This window comes from Pleurodeles waltl, chromosome 1_1, assembly GCF_031143425.1.
Source record: "Pleurodeles waltl isolate 20211129_DDA chromosome 1_1, aPleWal1.hap1.20221129, whole genome shotgun sequence".
NCBI classification, from domain to species: domain Eukaryota; kingdom Metazoa; phylum Chordata; class Amphibia; order Caudata; family Salamandridae; genus Pleurodeles; species Pleurodeles waltl.
The window spans coordinates 797,688,284-797,708,088 of NC_090436.1; the positions used below are offsets into that span (position 1 = coordinate 797,688,284).

At 42.5% G+C, this 19,805-nt stretch overlaps 1 long non-coding RNA gene across 1 annotated transcript in view; it reads left to right on the forward strand.

Annotated features, from left to right (window-relative positions):
- The first annotated feature begins 214 nt into the window (after positions 1 to 214).
- Positions 215 to 19,805, forward strand: part of LOC138284610 (uncharacterized) — a 69,791-nt gene continuing 50,200 nt past the window's right edge. Inside the window, exon 1 of the long non-coding RNA XR_011201433.1 lies at positions 215 to 354. This is a non-coding gene — a long non-coding RNA (uncharacterized lncRNA). The remainder of the gene's footprint in view (positions 355 to 19,805) is intronic.

Genomic DNA, 19,805 nt, shown 5'->3' on the forward strand with positions numbered 1-19,805 from the left:
GGTGAGGTTTGCACCTTTGAGACCCGCCGCTCTCCCATCCAATAACAGTGCATGGCCTTTTGATTCACTTTTAATTGGCTCTGTAATGAGCAATTACAGTATACGGGGAGTCTCAATTTATTCATTACAAATTTTCCTTCTCGAGTCCTTTTGTTTATATCAAAACTGTTTTCAAGGGCTGCTTCTTCAAAGCAGTCAGTGGTGCATGCCGGCAATAAGATTGTTTACCAAAGGAATCACTCGGAAATTGCGGGGGGGCAGTGGGGGGTCCGATTCTGAAGCCATGGCTGAAAAAACAGCTGCTGAGTTGCCAGACCTGAGAGCATTTCGAGGCTTGCTGTATAAAACGAAAAGGTAAGAAACATTTCAATTTCTAAGCAATCAGCAAAGCAAACCTCACCTCTGGGCCTGTGGGGAACGGTAATTAAGAGGAATGGGGGAGGGGAGCTGTACCTTGGAATAAAGCCCTCTTCACACAACCCATGTGCGTAATTGGATCCTCGCGAGCCCCCTGATCTGAAGAGGTGAAGCCGCGTGGTGCTATTTGTCCATTTTGCATGAAGAGAAAAGTTGAAGTCAAGCAGAAAACTCCTACATTTGGAATGGGATTAAATAAACTCAGAGAGAGGTCCTCCCACCAGCTTCTTTGAAGGCCCTTTGTTTCCAAGTCTACAGGCAAAGCAAATTGCCGGGAGTGAGATTAGCGGGGAAAATTGTTTTTGGAACAATAATGCCCTTATTACTGGACTAGCGTGAGCTCCCTGTTTCATGCAGGGGAGTATGCGGAGGTGTGTGAGGACTTAATTGCCTACTTCTGATAAATTGGCAGTACGAGGAGAAATATATTCATTTGATTTGGTCCGGATCAAGTGCGCTCATTAATCAGAGAATAATTACTCTGTGAGCCCTGACAAGTTATTCACAAAAGAAACCCAGTGGCACGAATGACCTCATGTTTGTGGGGCTTTGCATCTTTCTCCATCCACTCCCTTCACTACGCACGTCCTATTTCAATGTACACCCCTCTGAAAGTTAATGAGGTTTGGGTCAGGCGTTGGCAGCCCAAAGGGCTTGAAGGGACTGGAACAACAAGTGCACATAAACGGACAACTGGGATGGCTCAGTACTTTGGCACAGGATTAGAGAACCTTCTAGCTCAAGGGCACAGGTTCAAGGAATGCCTGGGTGGCATGTCCTGGAATCTGCTACAGTCAGGCGGCCATTTTGGTGGCCTCCTTGGAAAGAGTTGGTGGTCTCGAGCATTTTACGTGTAGATGTTTTCTTCCCTCCTGGTACCAGCATACCCACCAGCATCAATGTCTAAGAGGGTAGGAAGTGCATGGCAGTGAAACTGAGATAATACAAGACTCCGCAAAGACTTTCTGCTTGTGCACACCTGCATGACTCATGATATGTGTCCTAGGCAAGTGGAGTAGTTACTCAGTAGGTGTTTCTCAGATATTAGCTCAAGCGCTGAACATATTGATTTGGAAAGCTTTGTGTAGACAGAAAATAATTGTATCCCATAAAAAAGTTGTAAGCATTGATTTGCGAAATTAATTAGAAATTCAGGGCCAAATTTACTATTTTTATTCAAGCAGCACAGCAACAAAAGGTTCTGTTTTGTGTAAAAAGGGGAAACAGCACAAGACCATAACTAGTAAGGTATGCAGCTGATGCTGTTATCGCCTGCCCTGGTGCACTTTCTTCCTGCCAAGTGCCATGCACATTCCTTAATATAACAGTACAGTGGTGTCTGTGCGAGTCTAGGATAGGTTTGTACTGAAAGAGTACCTTCTCAGTCCAAAAGACTAGCCTCAGACGTAGTTTAAACCTGTCCCAACTTTGTGTGTGTGCTGTATAGTACAACATGCCTACAAAGTTAGAAAATACTGAAGAAAATACAACTTTTCTCAAACTTTGCACCTGCCTTAAGGAGGTGTATAATTTTGGTCCTCAGTCCTGTCTACAAGTGTCCTTGGATGGGGCTTTGCATTAAAAAACCAAGGGCGTTGTTTGGTAGTGCTCGTGTACCTCCATTGTTATGCCCTCTTGGTGCAAATTCTGCAAAGTAGCCTAAAGCATCATTTTTGTCACTTTTGTTAATCTTACATGTGCAAATGACTTTGTGAATCGTGTGTGTGTGTGTGTGAGTAATTATAATATTGACATAGGACAGGACGCAGCACAGACTGAAACGTTTATTGGATCGTTATTCGCGCACCTTCTTCATTAGCTCCACATGGCTTTTCGCTTTCCTTTAAGAGTTATTCACACTGGTATTTATCATGTATTTGTTTCGGAACTTTTAAGGTGCGCTTTTCTCGCAAACCGCACATGTGTAAAAAGTTAAAGAACTGTTTTTGTCCGCCTTTGCCGTGGGCTGTGGTCGTTATCAAAGAGATGAATGGCCCTCTTAATCAAAACAGGTCAGCGTCGTTGCCTAGCTGCTTTCTCCACTTGATTTATATTTTTTGCCTTGCATCTACAGTACAATGCACCATTGAACATCTTATGAAATACATGTGCCACGATAAGTACTCTCCCATCATTAACTCCTGGGCACACTCGATCAAAAACAAATCTCTGGCAGCACCGTTCGACGGGTCATTTTTTAAAACAGAACCTGAAACAGTTCCTGAAGAGGTCAACCAAACCTTTTTTTTCCCCTCATGATCAGTGTAACCTAAAACAGATCACGGCTAGTACCCACTGCCTTTCTATATATTACATCATACAGGACTGGCGGGGTGAAAGCCAGGCCTCAGAAAAGGTGACCTTTTGAAAATGGCGGACGCTTCTCCCTCTCGATGGATAAAACCAGGGCTTTGAGTTGGATGAAAAAAATTGCGTGTGTGAAGGAGGGTTGGGAGGACATGAGGGAGAGTCCCGAAAAGGGGCGTGGTCTGTATAATTAAAGGCGTGGCTTAAATACCTAATAATGTCTGTGATTCCCACACCCTACCACCCAGCCAGTATGTTGATGCCTTTCTTCTGTTATTTTATCCAGATATATAACAACAACTAACATACACCTAACACCAGCTAGAACTATTGGCTTTGTCAATGGTTGTTAGCTGTTTAAGATAAACGAGTGATAACAATGATTTTTGTTGTAAATAATATTAAACATGTTTCACTTCTGAATTGGAGGCCATAAATTAATGATTACTGAAGCTTATGGAAAGGATAGTGGTCTTCAGGGTGACTCAATCCCTGCAGTATGTTCACTCTATGTTAGCTATGTTTCGCCCTTATTTCTGTACACACCTCTCTGCGCATTTTACACTTCACCTCGTTCCTCTTTGGCACCCTCGTCACTCTTTCCTGAATGCACTTTCTCCCATCTCTTGCACTTCACCACCTCCAAACACACAACACACCCACTCACCTGTATGCACCTTTTCTACTACTTTCGCCTTATAAATAGTTTTACAAATGTGTACCTTATTCACACACACGAACAAATCGCAATTGCAACTGGAGTATGTGACAGTTGCTCTGTGCCCTCTGCAGGGGTGCCAAGAATTGAATGACCAAATATTCTGAACACCTTTTTTGAACCACTAACAGACATTGTGAGAAAGAAACTGACACTGCCTCTGGCCACAACTCCACGGTTCTCAGTCGTGGCTGTTATAAACACCTGGAGTCAACCTAATTCAAAGTATGCACTATATAAGTGTAATAGGCTACTACAAAAAACACAGAAAACACAACATCCTGGAAATAGCTTACATAATCTTACAGTCCCTAATAGTGTTAAACTTGTGAATTATATCCAGAAACTAAATCGCTGAAATGGATTGCTGACATGGATTACTGTAAAGATTTTTTAATTCATTGTTCAGAAATGTACCAGTGTTTTGCCAGTAAGGTTAAAGACATGAACTTAGGGCCCGATAGGAACCCGTTTCAATGTTAGTTTTTAATTACTACGGGCCCTGAGACCCGGACGGACCCAGCCCACTTAAAGCACTACTTAACACATGCCTTTTCACTTACTGACTCCATCCATATACACTGTACTACAGTGGGTTGGCTTCTAATAGTACAAATAGGCAGCAATGAAAGGGACTTCGAAAGTAAACACTATTTGAAATTGTGTACTTGAGTGCTCCCTCGCCCTGATTCTGAGTCATTTGCTCACCTAAGTTGAAAGTAAGTGGCAGGTGTCTCGTTACCTGGTTTGTAGCCACAAAACCTGAATTTATACTCGCAAAAGGAATTACTCAGAGGAAAAATATTACATCATTGTGGTGTAATATTATGTAGAAGCAAATCCACTCCCAGGGACAGGAAGTGGGAACCCTAGTCAGGAATGTTTTGTAAATATGGAAAACACCTCTGAGTTTGCAGAGATTTACTAACTTTCAAAGACCTATTATCACTCTGGTTACTCCTGTCAAGGCAGGACTAAATCATTGTCCAAGGTTCCCTCCCCATTACCGCCATTGGTGGGGATGTAAGAAAAGTTATCTCTCTAAGAAAAGAGATATAGCTTCCCCTTGAAGAGTAAAAGGCATAAAAGTTATGAATCGCAGATGCACATTCCCTATGTGAATAAGTACATTTTGTACCTTTGCCCACTTGAAAATGTATATAATATATATCATTGAAACTGTCAAAGCAGCTTTGAATTTATTGTAAATTTCTTAAAAATCGTATCTACTCAAAATAGCTCAATAGTAAAGCAGCAGGAGTAAATTCGCGATTTTTATTGTAAATAGTGCTGAAGGCAGATCACATTATGTTACGTTTGTGCTATTTTTGCTGCTTACATAATATGAAAAGCAAAATGCGAGCCTAGCACCAAATTACTCCCTTTTGCGCCAACACTGAAAATGTAATCATTGGTTTTGCGCTGTTTTTATTGTTTTCACATGAAAAGATTTTTGGAAAACAAATGTCAAGTTATTAGCATTTGTGCGAGACTAAGTACGAGGTAAAATAACAGCCTCTCCTTCTTAGTGTGCATTTATTAAATAGACAACTTTGCTTCATCTTTGCACAGATTAGTTAAGGCCAAGGTTTTTGAAGCTATATCACACACTGAAAATGATTTAGAAACAATAAATATCACATACCTTTTCAACGATTTCCCATTCCATTGTCTCCATAACTAACAAAAGTTATGAATATTCCCTTAATATTGATTGGAGCAAAGTCTTGTCCTTCACTTCTCCATTACACATGCAGAAAAGTGCTTGAAAATATTTTTACATCAGTTCAAATGTTACATAATATGGCGAATGAATGACTGTTCAAAACATGGGAATGAGACAGTTTTTCTGCTTGCATTATAAGGTAGAGCACAAGCAAGGTTTGCTCCCAACTAATGTAATATGGCAGAAATATAGCACATGGATTTTGTGTGATTTGGTTTGCCGTTATACGAACTGAAATAATGCAGATGCATTTACCTCCACATAGGAATTTGTGAAAGGTGAGAAGAAATTTAAGGTAAATCAATTTCTGGCCGGCTTAAAAACAGTGGATTGTCCAATTCGCTTTAGGTTTTCGCAAAGGTTTTATAAGGATCATGAATTCTTTGTTAAAAATGTACCCACGTTTTGCAATGGTTTCACAAACTGTGTCCTCCGTTTTTCCGTTTTCGCTATATGTACATGTAAAAAGACGTGGACGTCAACTAGGTTGTGGAATTTCTTTATTTTCTGTAATACAGGTCCATACGAAATCTGTATGCTACATTCCCTAGCGGCACACCAGCAACAAAAGTTATGAATAATGGAGACCGATATACACAAAACAGCCCAAACCGCAGCAAACGTGTCATTTACAGCTGTGTTTCACCTTTAAGGAGATAAAAAAAAAAATGTCCTGAAGCCATCGAACTGCCTCATTCAACTGAGTCTTTGCTTTTGTCGTGTTGTTATGTCACGATGCGCATTCACAATCCTGTTTGATCAGTCCACCTGCAGTAAACAAGGAATCTGGCCTCTGCATTTGGATGACATGGCCATAGGGATCTGTTGCTTTCCTTTGTTTTATTGCATAAACCCCAGAAGCCACCCTTCCTAAAATGGGTACTGCGTGTCAGAAACTCATGTTGTGGTCATTTACGGACATATTCTGTGATAGAATTTATAGAAATTTACTCCGAGAACCCATAAATTGGGGGTCACGGTGTGGCGGAGGAAAAGGAAGGGAGTCATGAGGGGCGAAGCTTGAAAAGCAGAGTCTGGCAGTCACCCTATACATTTAATTTTTTAAAATCGGATGCAAAGGAATTGGCACCAAGCACATATGTAACAGTGAATAGTTTCTAGATTACTTAACTGGTCACAAAGAGGCTGCATGTTAAAACATCTTACATTGTTAGGACATCTGCTGCATAAATTGTGTGTCCAGGGATTTTGAGAGGATTCTAATAGCAGTAATATAACTCTAGAGGTTAACACTCTTCTTTGTTTTGAGCAGTCACGGTTTTGACTCATAATGTAACATAGATGTCGAATGTTCCTGCTACAAAGCACATTGTATAACATGCAGATCACAGATTTAAATTTTATTTAGATAGATAAGTGAGCCACTGCTTTTGACACTGAGATCATTAGTTTCAGTTCATAAATTGCAAGCATTCTAATGAAGCATAGTGATCTATTTACGTCATTCAGGTGCTGCATGCAAACTGTATGTGATGGGTTTAGATACTTAATAATTTTTTTCTCATTCTTTTGTTATTCTAAGATTGCAAAGAGTGCTTCATACAGGAAGTAATGTATTGTTGGTATAGACAACTACAACCACTGAGTTATGGTTTATATTCTGACTTTATGTTTCTCCCAACCATTCACTCATAACATATAATATCTACAAGTATGGATGATGCATGATTTCTACACCTTATAACCCACATTGTTTTATGTAACATTTCCTGTACATCGATTTGAACTCTTTTATGATTTATTGAGCCTCTGTTTGTGATGCAAAGCACTGTGTATCCTACACTCGCATGTGTAGCACTGTAAAAGGATTGAATAAAAAATAGCTTCATTAAAACTAATAATTGTGTAATTACTCACAAAGACAGATACATCTTACATTCTTACAGTGCAAGCACATCTCTTAAATAGGAAGTTGAACACATTTAAAAACCTGCCTATAAATCATAGTTTCTCCTAAGTACTTGTGAAGTGATAAAAAGCAGTGCTCCTTTGTTTCCTTCCATTGCATTGGCATCTAGTTCTTAGGCTCCACCTTGCTCCCAGCCAGGATAACTTGAGCAAAAGGAGGGCTGATGGTACTTTAAATCAGGCCTTTGTTAAGGCCCAGCTGGATGTTAAAATAAGAAACCTCTCACTGCCTGCAGGTTTCTGCTCTAGTCTGAATGCAGACAACATGGAGGCACGGTTGCATTTTGTCCTGTGTCGGAAATTGCACAAGGACAAATTCAGCATCTTTCCCTAGAAAGTAGGTGCAGGAACTGGGATCTGGTGAGTTCCCCCTACTTTCCAGCAGTGGCCGTATTACATAAACGTAGGGCCTTATTACGACTTTGGCGGTCTGACAGTAAGACCTCCGTGGTGGTGGCCGTTAAAAGACCGCCATGTTGGTGGTCATCCAACCTGCATATTAAGAGGCACACAACTCAGACCACCAAAAAACAACCAATATTCCAAAACCACCAGGACACTGGCGAACGGAAAGAGGTGGTTCGATCACCAGCACTGCCAGCAAAAATCTACCAATCGAATTACTATCCACAAATCACAAGAGCAGTTCTTCCATGGCGGAAAGCCATTGGTGGTGCGAAACCCGGCGATCTGAACTCACATCAGTCAGAACACTACACCACATTGGATAGTTTAAATACCCCACACCTGACACACATTCGCACACCCAACACACCTACACACTGCACTATGAAACACACCCCTACACAACCCACAGTCCTTTGCAACCAGACCACCTCTCACAGCCAGAGACTAGCAAAAAAATATGAATAACTAGCTAAACAAATCATAGGCATCCCTACACATTTCATTCAGCACTCACCCCACACTTGCACAACATACACAACACACAATTTTGCAACCCACACAATACACAACAACCGTCACCCACTCACATCACAGCACTCACACCTCATCACTAACATTTTGCCATCCTTTTTTTCACTACTTCACCCTCTTTACCACCATTACCTTGTACCCACAAAAACATCCACATTTCACTGATGATGAGTTGAGGGTCATGGTGAACAAAATTGTCAGGGTAGAGCCATATCTATTCGGATCACAGATCCAGAAAACATCAATAGCCAAGAAAATGGAGTTGTGGCAAAGAATAGTTAACAGGGTGAATGCTGAAGACAGTTACCCGTGCACAAGGGAGGACATCAGGAAGAGGTAGAACGACCTCAGGGGGAAAGTATGTTACACGGCATCCAGGTACCACCTGGCGGTCCTCAAGACTGGCGGTGGGCCCCCATCTCCTCCCCCACAGTTCACATAATGGGAGGAGAAGGTTTTAGACATCCTGAATCCAGAGGGCCTGACAGGAATACCTGGGGGAGTGGAGTCGGGGGAGTAAAAACAACATTCATGTTGCCATGTTTTGTCTTGCATGCTACCATGTTTTGTCTTGCATGCTCACTGATCATCTTTCCCCACCCCAATGACCACACCACCCACTGCCCCCTGTCCAAATCTCCAAATATGGCTCTCTCTGCCATGCCACATGTCAAGTAAACTCACCTTGGGCCACAGTGTTTGGGAAGGGCATGTGAAGTCCTGGGAATTGACAGCACTACAACTCCCAAAGGCACTGTTCCACCATTAACAAAACCAGAACAGTACACTAAACTTGAAATGTCTTGCATGTGAAACTAACAATCAAAGTAATCCATCCTGAAAGGTCCACCATTTAACAGTTCATGACAATGACAGCTATGCAGTGGCCCACTATCAGTATCATTACAAGCAAATCACAGCTACAGCTGTGTCCCATACCAAACTGGCCTCAGAGAAAACCTCCCTAATATTGTCATATACTCACCTGTGGGAAGGGACAACTAAATAGCAAACTGGAGCACTTGCAGTACACCCAGACAGAGGCCCAGGCCAAATAGTAACTCCTATATTGTGTGCCAGCTCTGACAGTATTGTGCAATGTTCAGGTTCTAGTTGGCTCAATGATGCCATACACCTTAATAGGAGATAAATGTGCATTGTCAAGTCTTTACTCAGACAAGATGTGAGGGTACCAGCAGCCATCTCAACACCAACATACTCAAGGAGCTTGGAGCATTCTGTATCCAATTGCAAATCTCTGTGTCCCACACTAACACAGATTTAGTAGCAGCTATCATTGTCATTTCAGGGGATCATGTAAAGGCAGTGTGTGCATCTCACATACTATGTTTAGTTGTCTAATTTATACATCACTTGTTGTATCACTTACAGCCACTGTGTGTTCCACTTCTCCTACAGGTAACCTTGCCATCCCCAACATGGAGAGGACACCAGAGACTGACACTACCTCTCTGGATGAAGGCCCCAGTGAGGAACCCCCCCTGGATGTCTGGACACTGAGGATGAAGCTGGCCCATCAGAGACACGTGGCCAGTCAACAACTGTCAGCCTCAATCTGCACACAACGACTCCTCCCAGCCCTGTTGCAACTACATCACAGGCAACTATCCCCCCCAATCCTGTGTCCCAAGGACAGTCTCTTCCATCGTGTGCCCCCAGTACAGATACCTAAGTCTCCTAATGTCACCCCTGACAATGATGATCCTGCTAGCAGTGGGAGGGGAGGGTGAGTAGGAGGGATGGTGTGTGCCAGAGGATGGGGGCTCCAAGGGACACAACTGACCAGGAGACCATCTCCCAAGTCCTGGGAGCCTACCAAAATTCCCAAGACATGATGGGCCAGGTGCTGACCATGATGGGAGAGATCCAGTAGCTGCAGAGGGACAACCACCAAGAAGCCATGCAGCAGTGGCAGGCCCAAAATGCCATCCTGGCTTCCATTGCTAGGGTGTTGAGGGACATGAGCACTACCCTGAGTAAGTTTGGCACCCAGCATCAGTCCTCTTCCACTAGCAATGAGACATCAGGCCCCTCTACATCTGTGGCTGCTAGTGGAATTGAGGCCCTGCCAGGGGAAGGTAATGCCTCAGACATCCCACCCACTGAAACAGAAGACCTCCCCCCATAAACGTGGACATCCAGGAGGAGCCGATGCCAAGACTAAACCCACTGCCAGGATGTGAACCTTTCCTGATTGGTTCCCCTTGTGTGTCATTGATACGCCCTGTTGACTGTTCTGATACCTAACTCCATTTTCCTCCTATGGTGCATGGACACTGGACTTGTGATTCCAAATGGTGTAGTAAATACCCTGATGATTTCATCCACCATGACTGAACCATTCACTGTTAACTTTGTATAGTTTCTGTTTCTAATCACTCATTTTGTTGTGTACTCTCCAATGAATACCCTTTAACCACAGATCCTATGTAAGTGTGATGTATCAATCATATACCACTGTCATGTATGACAACTATTGTAGCAAAATGCTCCTCTCCAATGTTAAACTTTTGTTATGGACATCAAATATGTACTGGATAACCAGGATACATATTGCATTGGGATTGTAACATAGACATGATGCACATCACCTGCATTGTACATCTCCACATATTTATTTGGAGAATGGCAATCAGCACATTGTGAAGTCAGGCGTCATTCACTACCAACACACAGAATACAGAATTTAGGGACATGTCAGTCTTTCACCATCCCAGGAGGCAGACAGGTTGGTTCAATGTACCATCAGTTAAAGCCTTATCACATACCCATACCTTATCCTTCCAAATGACCATACCCCATGAAACAGACAGAGGTCAGTACTAATCTCCCCAGTCATGGAACCGTTCACTTACCATGGTCATATATGTGTAGCCTTGCCACTCACGTATGTCAGTCTTCAGAAACATGCACATTGGTTTGCAATGAGAAAACACACTGACAGCTATGCACAAGTTAGTTCACATACACCACAAACCATAATGATGGTAGAGGATCTGGATACCACATTTTGACATGTGTGAGACACAAATGGAGACACAGATGGCTACATTTGAGACACCTCCATTACCAAACAGGTCTTTTTTGTGGAAAAGGTCACATCCAACCCACTGTCCTGACAGCCTGGGCACAGAGCTCATACACCAGAAATCTCATGCTAAACAGTACCTGGTTTAATCCACGTCCACTTCTCATGTCAGTCTGCAGATCACATCTGCCTGTGACACGGTCTGAGATTGCCAAATGAGGATGAGCTGAACAGCCAATCTGCACATCGGTGATTGACAAAGATAAGCTATAGGCCAGAGTGGAATACATACATGACATTGTCTATTTATAACTACAAATGTGACTTTGATTGTGCATTTTCTAAGCAATAGACTATACACATAACAATTCTGTACACAACTCCAAGTAACGTTCTGCATGAATATCTGAGGCATGGGCTTTGGAGCCACTTAAGAACACACTGATGGGGGTAAAAAGAACACTACATTGCATGCATAGCCTCAACAATACCCCATGGAATCTCTATTGTAACATCAAATCACATACCTTGAGTCATATGTAGTACTGATTGATGACATCTGCCCTGATGTCTGCAGCTTCAGCCACATCATGCTTATCCTCACTTGGCAAATCTATATTCCCACCCACAGGATCTGCTAGCTCCCTCTCATCTGGTATGAATGGTATCTGACATCTCAGGACAAGGTTGTAGAGCATGCAACAGGCAACAATTATTTGACATACCTCTCAGGGTAATTAGAGGAGGGCTCCTCCAGACTTGTCTATGCTGCAAAATCTTGTCTTCAGGAGCCCAAAAGTCTGCTCTATAACACACCTTGTCCTTCTATGGGCCTCATTGAAGAGGACTTTCCCGGGTGTTGTTGGTTACCTCACTGGTGTCAATAACCAAGGATGATTTGGGTGGCCAGGGCCCCTGTAAGGTATAATGACACCAATCCTAACATCAGTCTTGGACATCCACATATATGGTTGCAGGAAAAAAGGTACGGACACACATGACATAAATGACTTACCAGCCAGCCAGGCCCTCTCTGTGTATAGTTGTGTCAACAGCAGGGGGATATTGCTGTTCTGCACGATGAAGGAATCAAAGACTGATCCTAGATACCTTACACAAACTTGTAAAATGTATAGGTCAGCCAAACAGACCAACATGGATCTATGTTGGTCTCTATTTATGGAGTGAAGTTTTTCCTGTTTCTACATACCTGTTCATTGGCACTTGGGGGAACCAAGGTTACATGGGTGCCATCTATGGCTCCAATAACATGTGGAATGTGTCTCAAAGCATAGAAATCTGCCTCCACATGGGCCAAATCCTCACGCTGGGGAAATCTGATGTAGCTGTCCAGGTGTTTCAACATTGCAGACAATACAGCCTTCAAAACCAGACTGAAATGGGCTGAGACATCCCTGCAGTTAGGGCCACTGTATTCTGAAAGGACCCAGTGGCCCGGTAGTGCAGCACTGACATGACTTTAACAATGGGAGGTATGCTATTGGGATTGCGAATGGCAGGCATCAGATCTGGCTCCAGCTGACAACATAGATCCATAATTGTATGCCTATCCAGGCGATATATTTGGATTACATGTCACGCCTCCATGGTCTGCATGTCTGCTAGTAGTCGGTACACTGGAGGTTGTCTTTTTCTCCTGAGGCCAGGTAACTATGTGGGACAGTACTAGAATGTATGTGAATGACTCAATCTATACATCATGAGTATGATCACAACAACATCAAACATCTATCTAAATTATGTCATATTAAACAGTGAATATGTGGTACTCAGCACATAGCTAGGCAAGATATGGAAGTGTACTGGATTCAAATCTCCAAAACCCTTGCATGTTCTCTAAATGGAGATACGTCACTGACAGTAAAAGTTACATCAACCTAGTTGACATTTAACACATATTTGTTGTGCCTATACCATCTTCAGATTGTCATTTGTAAGGTGGCAACACTGTTTCATTTACATAACCCAAATTCCCGCATTTCATTCCCTCTACTAATGACATGAACAATTATACTTGTAAACAGTAAGCCCTTACTACATTGTCATAGATATGTTTTCAGTAAGTGACGCAACTTTCATAACTTCATCATACATATATGAGCCCTAAAATGGCAGCTGCTTGACCTACTGTACAGGACATCAGAAAGTGACCTGACTCCGCCGGCAGATGTCATCATGGCAGTAGGCATTTACAACTGCGGTGAATATTGCCATTGGAACACTCTGCTGCCTTTGGCGGACTTGGGCCAATGGTTACGTCCACCGGTGGTGACGGTCCTGTATGTGGCGGATGTGACCGCCATCTTCTGCACAATCCCTCACTTGACTCCTGACACTACTGCCAGCAAGACCTCCACGACCTGAGCTGTTGTGTAGTGCCTCTGGGGGCAATCATGCCACATCCTGCAGGTGCTAGGGCCCCTGCCTTCTCTCTGGAAGAGCTGGACAAGCTGGTGGAGGAGGTCTTACCCCTGTATGAACAGCTATATGGTTTACCAAAAGGAGCAGGCGAGTCCAATGCAATACCAATGGGTGAAAGGTAGAGTGTATGTTGATGTGTATGATGATGTAGATGAAATGTGCAGGAATGAAGGACTAAGTTATCATGTGTGGGTAGATGGACATGTGCACATGTGCCTAGTAAGACTGTTATCCCTGATACATAGTAGGTAGTGTGTGATTTATATACCCTGATCCACATATGTATATTACAGCATTAACATCAATGTTGGTGTGACAAATAGTTGTAGAGATGTACCATTTTAAGAACATTTTTGTGGTCTGGTCATATGTTTCTAGCCAAAACCTGGTACTGGGTATACATGTTGTATGCAACATTATGTATACATTGTTAGGTTCTGCCATATATCAACATTGTGATGTAACTTCAACATACTTACTTTTGCTATTGTGGATATGTTTTGAAGGCTTTTTGTATGGAATCCTACTGTTTGTACTGACTTAATTGTGTTGCAGGTGTGGTATGTCACCTTCACATGTTGTTGGAATGGTATGTGTAGTCAGTCATTTGAATTGCCTCAAGGTGTATGTCTCTATCATGTTAAGCTCAGAAGAGTGTTGTTACATTGTAATGTTTTTATACAGATGTAAGATTGCTCATGTCTGAAGTGTGGATAATGATGTTGCACTTGTATGATGGGCTACTGATGCTGCCACTCATCATGATTACTTGTACTGTATGTGGTCTTCATGCATATTTCTGGTGTTGGTATGGTACCGGGGTTGTTTGTGGGTTACTACTGTGAGCTAAGGTGGCCCTTATAAGTGTACATGACTTTGTTTACAGGTGGAGATTGACTAAGATGAGTAGCTCCACAACATATGTATTATTATTCCTACATGGCTATTGGGACATGTATTGGTGACATGTTTAGACTCTAGCATACTCCAATTTATGAAAAGGCAAATATAATTGTTAAATTTTTGCAAATATAAATTGTGAAAGTTGAGGACTCTGACATGAAATGATTTTGTCTTTTATGCAACATGCTGTCTTGTGGTTGGCATATGATTAGGTTGCTTTCCTGGTACATTACATCAGTTAATAATGTAGGTATGTGTGGAATTTGTGTATGTGATATGTTGAAATGAATGTTACCACTATTTCCCATTGCTTGGTTGTTGGTTGACTATGTTGCTGTGGATAGGGATTTATATTGACAAGTCAGGTTGTCATGGAATGGTTATTGTGACAGCTCTACTGGTATGATGGTATTGTATGTGTGCAATAGGTGGCTTAGCTAGTGTGTTACATTGTAGTAATGTAGGGGTGTAGATAGTATCCAGTTGTGACATGATGTTGACACTCACCTGGTTCTACCTGGGGGTGTAGTACAAGTGGTGGTAATGTGATTGATGTGTACAGTGTGATGTTAGTGTTTGATAAGCATACGATCACCCTACCTCTCTTTCTGTTTCCAGCATCACCCTCGGCAGGCAAAGTAGACGGGGCACATCCGAGTAGGGAAGCTGGCTGCCATGGGACCTCAAGTCATGATACCGCCTTCGAGGAGGGACCCAGTGGCCTGGAGGGTGAGGGGAGTGCCACAAGACACACCACAAGACACACCACCGGCATGCACACAAGCAACATTCAGATGCACACACAGCAACTGTTACAACCTGCCCTGACACCCTCACCACCCCCAGCATCACAGACAGCATACCTGACATACCTGCAGACACCACGCCAACATTCACAGATCCAGCCATTACACCCATCCTACCCACAGACAGCACCACAGCAGACCCTCAGACATCCACCCCAATCATCACACCCACAAACACCACAACAACTGACACTCCTACATGCAGCACACCCACCATACCTGCAGTCACCACATCAACAGTCACCCAGCTACCACAGAATCTCCCAGCACCTCCACTTCCCTCATCCCAAGACACATAAACACCCTCACACACCCACCCAACAGACATCCAGCACCCACAAGCATACCTCCCGCAAACATGCACTGAAGACATCCATACCAACACCTCAGACAACCACTCCTTCCTTCTCCCTCCACAGCCAAACCCTTTTGCTATGACCGTCCCTGTGTGTCAAAAAAAGCTTTCCTTTCAGAGTTTGCCCTTTTTGCCACTCCTCTCACCCGTAAGACCCCAAAACACTCAGATTCCTTCCCCAAATTTGTCCCTTCCTCCTCCAAGGCCTCCCGAGCCCCTCCTGTAAGTACCCATGCCCCTCCTACTTCCAAGAAGTCTACCCCTCCTAAAAAAAGCCAACCCTCCCCTTAGTCTAAACCCTCCCCTCCCAAGCCCCTCTTAAACTTAAGCCCAAATCCCACAGCCCCCAGACAATCCATGAGGTGCCTGCCTGCCCCCTTGATGCCCCTACCTGTGGAGGTTACATGGCAGTCGGGAGTCACGTTTGGGGCACCTATATGTGCATTGTGAGTATAGAGACTTTTGTATCTGGACTGGTCTATGGCCTTTGAGTTTAGCATTTCTCAATTTTTAATATATTTTAACCAACCTGTTGTTGGTTTAGAGGTAACATCTTTGTCATGCATTTCTTTTCCTAGTATGGAGTTGTTCCTGGCTGACATTGTTTGTGTGTCAGCATTTGTGTGTGTGTGTGTGGTGCTTGTACTACCTGTATTGATTGTGCAGAATGTGTGGATATGTGCAATGCTTTTGTCCCCAAGTGATAGGGTGTGGGTTGTGTGATGGGCATGTGTCTGCTAGAAACATTTTATTGTCATGCTATTGAGTGGTGTTTGTGTTGACATGTGTTAATTGCTGTGTTGTGTGCCTTAGTGTGCTTTGACTGCGTGCATGTTTAGTGCATGGTATGATAGATACGATGTGCTGTATGTGACGTGTCTGTCAATTGGTAAGTTGTATGGTTGTGTGATTGTGTGTGTTCATTGCCTGTTGGTTGTATGTTGTGTTGTATGTGTAATGTGTCCCTAGATAGTGTTTTTTGTGTGTGCTTGCCAACATATTGATGATGGTGTAGTTGTGGTGTTGTTGTAATGTGTTGTGGTGTTGTGTTGTATTGTGTGTGACTGGGCCTGTGATGTGTTTCCGTGCATATGTGTGTTTTTTTTATGTGTGTGTGTGTGGGTGCTGGCTGTAGTGTGTGCGCACACTGTGCGTGCGGTTGTTTGTGTGGCTGTATGTGAGTCTGCAAGTCAGTGTGTAGTAGCGTGTGGTTGTCACCCTTGCACCCACTTCCCAATGGTATATTGTGTGACTGTACAAACATTGACAATATACAACAGTTACAGGTAAGTGTGTGTGTACTTATGGTTGCTGGCGGCGGCGGCGGCGGCAAAGATTCTGTAGTCTGCGCGAGCAGGAGCAGCAGGATGATGCCTAGTTCTGGTTCCATGGCGGCTCTGGACGAGTATGGCTTCCTGAAAGTGAGTGTCTCCTTTTATGCAGTCCGTTTCCACCTGGGTTTCAATAGTGGTGCGATCGCTGTTGAAAGCTTGGCGGTGTGCTGCCTTGTAATCTTTGCAGTGGAAACAGGGTATCTGCCGCCCTGAAAGTGCCTTCCGTCGTCCGTTGCGGTCTGACCGCAGTGGCGGTGCTGGCTGTGGTTTGGCTGTATTCTGTTTGAAATACTGCCATGGTCATAATTTGGTGGTCTTCTCCACCAGCCTGTTGGCAGTACATCCGGCACCGCCAGCATGGCGGTCCTGAGACCGCCAAACTCGTAATAAGGCCCTTCGTACAGTTACAAAAGATCAAAACAAATCAATTAGCTGATGGTCCCTGTCTCAGGGTATTTTGAAACAATAGTTGTCCAAGTCAATACATTTGACTTGTGCATTCTGCTTGCACACTTCCACAGACACGCTCCAGCCCATGTATACTCTAGCTTAGCGTTAGCACTCACTGAAGCTAAACTTTGGTGTGCTACATTAAGTGGCACAAATAGCAGCGGCAATCAACTTTCATGTGCAAAAAAGAACTTTGGGGAAAACATTGACACAGCTGTAGTGCCAAAAATGGCCTGCATTGCATGTTATGAACACCCTTGCTTAGGGTGCATAAGGGGGGCACAGGGGATTCTAGCACAGCCATTGTTTTTGACACAAAGCTACCAAAATAACATGATCTGTTAGTGTGTGAAAAACCAAATCCCAAATTAAACCATTCCCAAACAATGTAAAAGTGTAATATTGTGTGATAGTCCCATGCCTACCATGTGTAATTTAAACACTGGAAAACTAATAACCTTGGGTTCTGGAGTAGCATGCTACTCGACATAAAGTCCTTCAACACCTCATCAAGGGTAGAAATAGCTATATAAATACAATTGCAATATATTAGGTGGATTGCTTTTTGCTGGTTATCATTGTGTAGGAACTTGTACTCCATGGTGTACCTCATCCTTGCACCAAGACTGGTTTAACCATTAAGCAAAATAAGCACATGCTTAGGGCATCAAGGAAAGGGGGGCGTCACAGAAATTTTCCATTGCCAGATTTACAAGTGACCATATAATGCTAAACAGCAAATGGTGCAGCTTATGTTGAATTTTTGGGACGACATTTTACAACATTTTCATAGAGTAAACCAAGTTCTACGGAATGAGGATGTGAACTTAAAAACATGTGCAGATCTGTATGGATCACTTGCTGACCAACTGTGCACTTCACAAGATGAATTCGAAAGATATGAAGCAGGTACAAAGGAAATGCTACGATATGTTGATTACAATGCAGCGCAAACGCGTAAATGTGTCAGAAAGAAGCTACCCAATGACAGAGATTAATTTTGTATCACCACCATCTACACAATTGTTGCCAAACTTGAAACTAAGATGAGAAGAAGAGAGAGAGATTTTCTTCTCTAAATGATGTGCCACATAATGTCACTTCATCATCTACTAAAATTGAAAGGTATTCTCAGTGTTGTCAAAAGCTCATTGATGCTTACCCAGAGGACTTGAACACTAATTTCTCAGCTGAGTATCAGCAGTTTCACTCATATGTGCGTCATAAAGTTGGTGCAGCAAAATATGTAAAAACAAGATTAAGTCATGCTGAACCTTATAACATAATTGTAGAATGCGATATTGACTGTGCCTTTCCAAATGTAGCCATTTTTTCATATATTTTTTAACATTAATGGCCACAAATTGCTCACCTGAGTGTTCATTTTCTCAGATAAAGTATATTAAAAATCCCAACAGAACAACTATGCAACAAGGCAGGCTGGGTACCTTATCTGTACTAACTATAGAAGTAGATGTGTTAGGTAAGATTCGTTTTGAGGATCTGTTCAAAGACTTTGCAGTTAGAAAACGTAGGAGAACACTTTTCAAATATAAATAAAGTAGAAGTATACAAAAATAAACATTATTTTCCTTCTTACTGTAAGTTTTGTTTCATTTAAAAAAAATAACTTTTTATTGTATGATTTGTTATTGTTTATATTTTGAACTAGATATATATGGGGGCACCAAAATCTTTTAAGTGCAAGGGTCTCTAAAGGTCTTAATCCAGCCGTGCCTTCCAGTATTGCGTATCCTTTAGCTACATGGATAACCAGCTTTTTTTGGAGCTAGCAAATGACAACATTTCATTCAACTCTTTATAGATTGAGCCTGTAGAAAATGTCTGATTTGTGCAATGCAGTGTGAACGTGTCTTCCCTTATTATAATCCTTTCAACCTTAAGAAAACCCCAGGCCAGCCTGCTACTACAAGGTGAAAAACATGTTGGCTGATGTTTAAGTAGAAAAACCTTTAACCATTTGAATACTGAAGCCTGAAATGTCAACATGAACACTCCATGGTTTTCAAGTGTATTTAATTTGTGAGCCTTATCTGATATTTTTGTCATGTACAGCTCACTGTTTTAGGGGGGGATAAAGTACTTTTGCCATTTATAGCATTCTATGATTTAAGTATATTTGGAATTTAATACCATCCTTACAAAACTACAATTCTTATTGTCACTTTGTGTTTTTTGTGTTAGAAGTATGATCAGGATGGCAGGTTTGTTAGTTTTGTTAGGAATATCTATAACCATGTTCAATATTGGGGCCTGAAGTGGGACAGAGGGGGAGTACTATCATAGCATAGTGGTACTGTATTATTATTACGTTATTGTGTTAATTGTATTTCTGCATGGTTGTATTAGGGTAAGGTACTACTGTATTATTGTGCTCTTGCGCTATGGTTATTCTATTTACTCTATTTC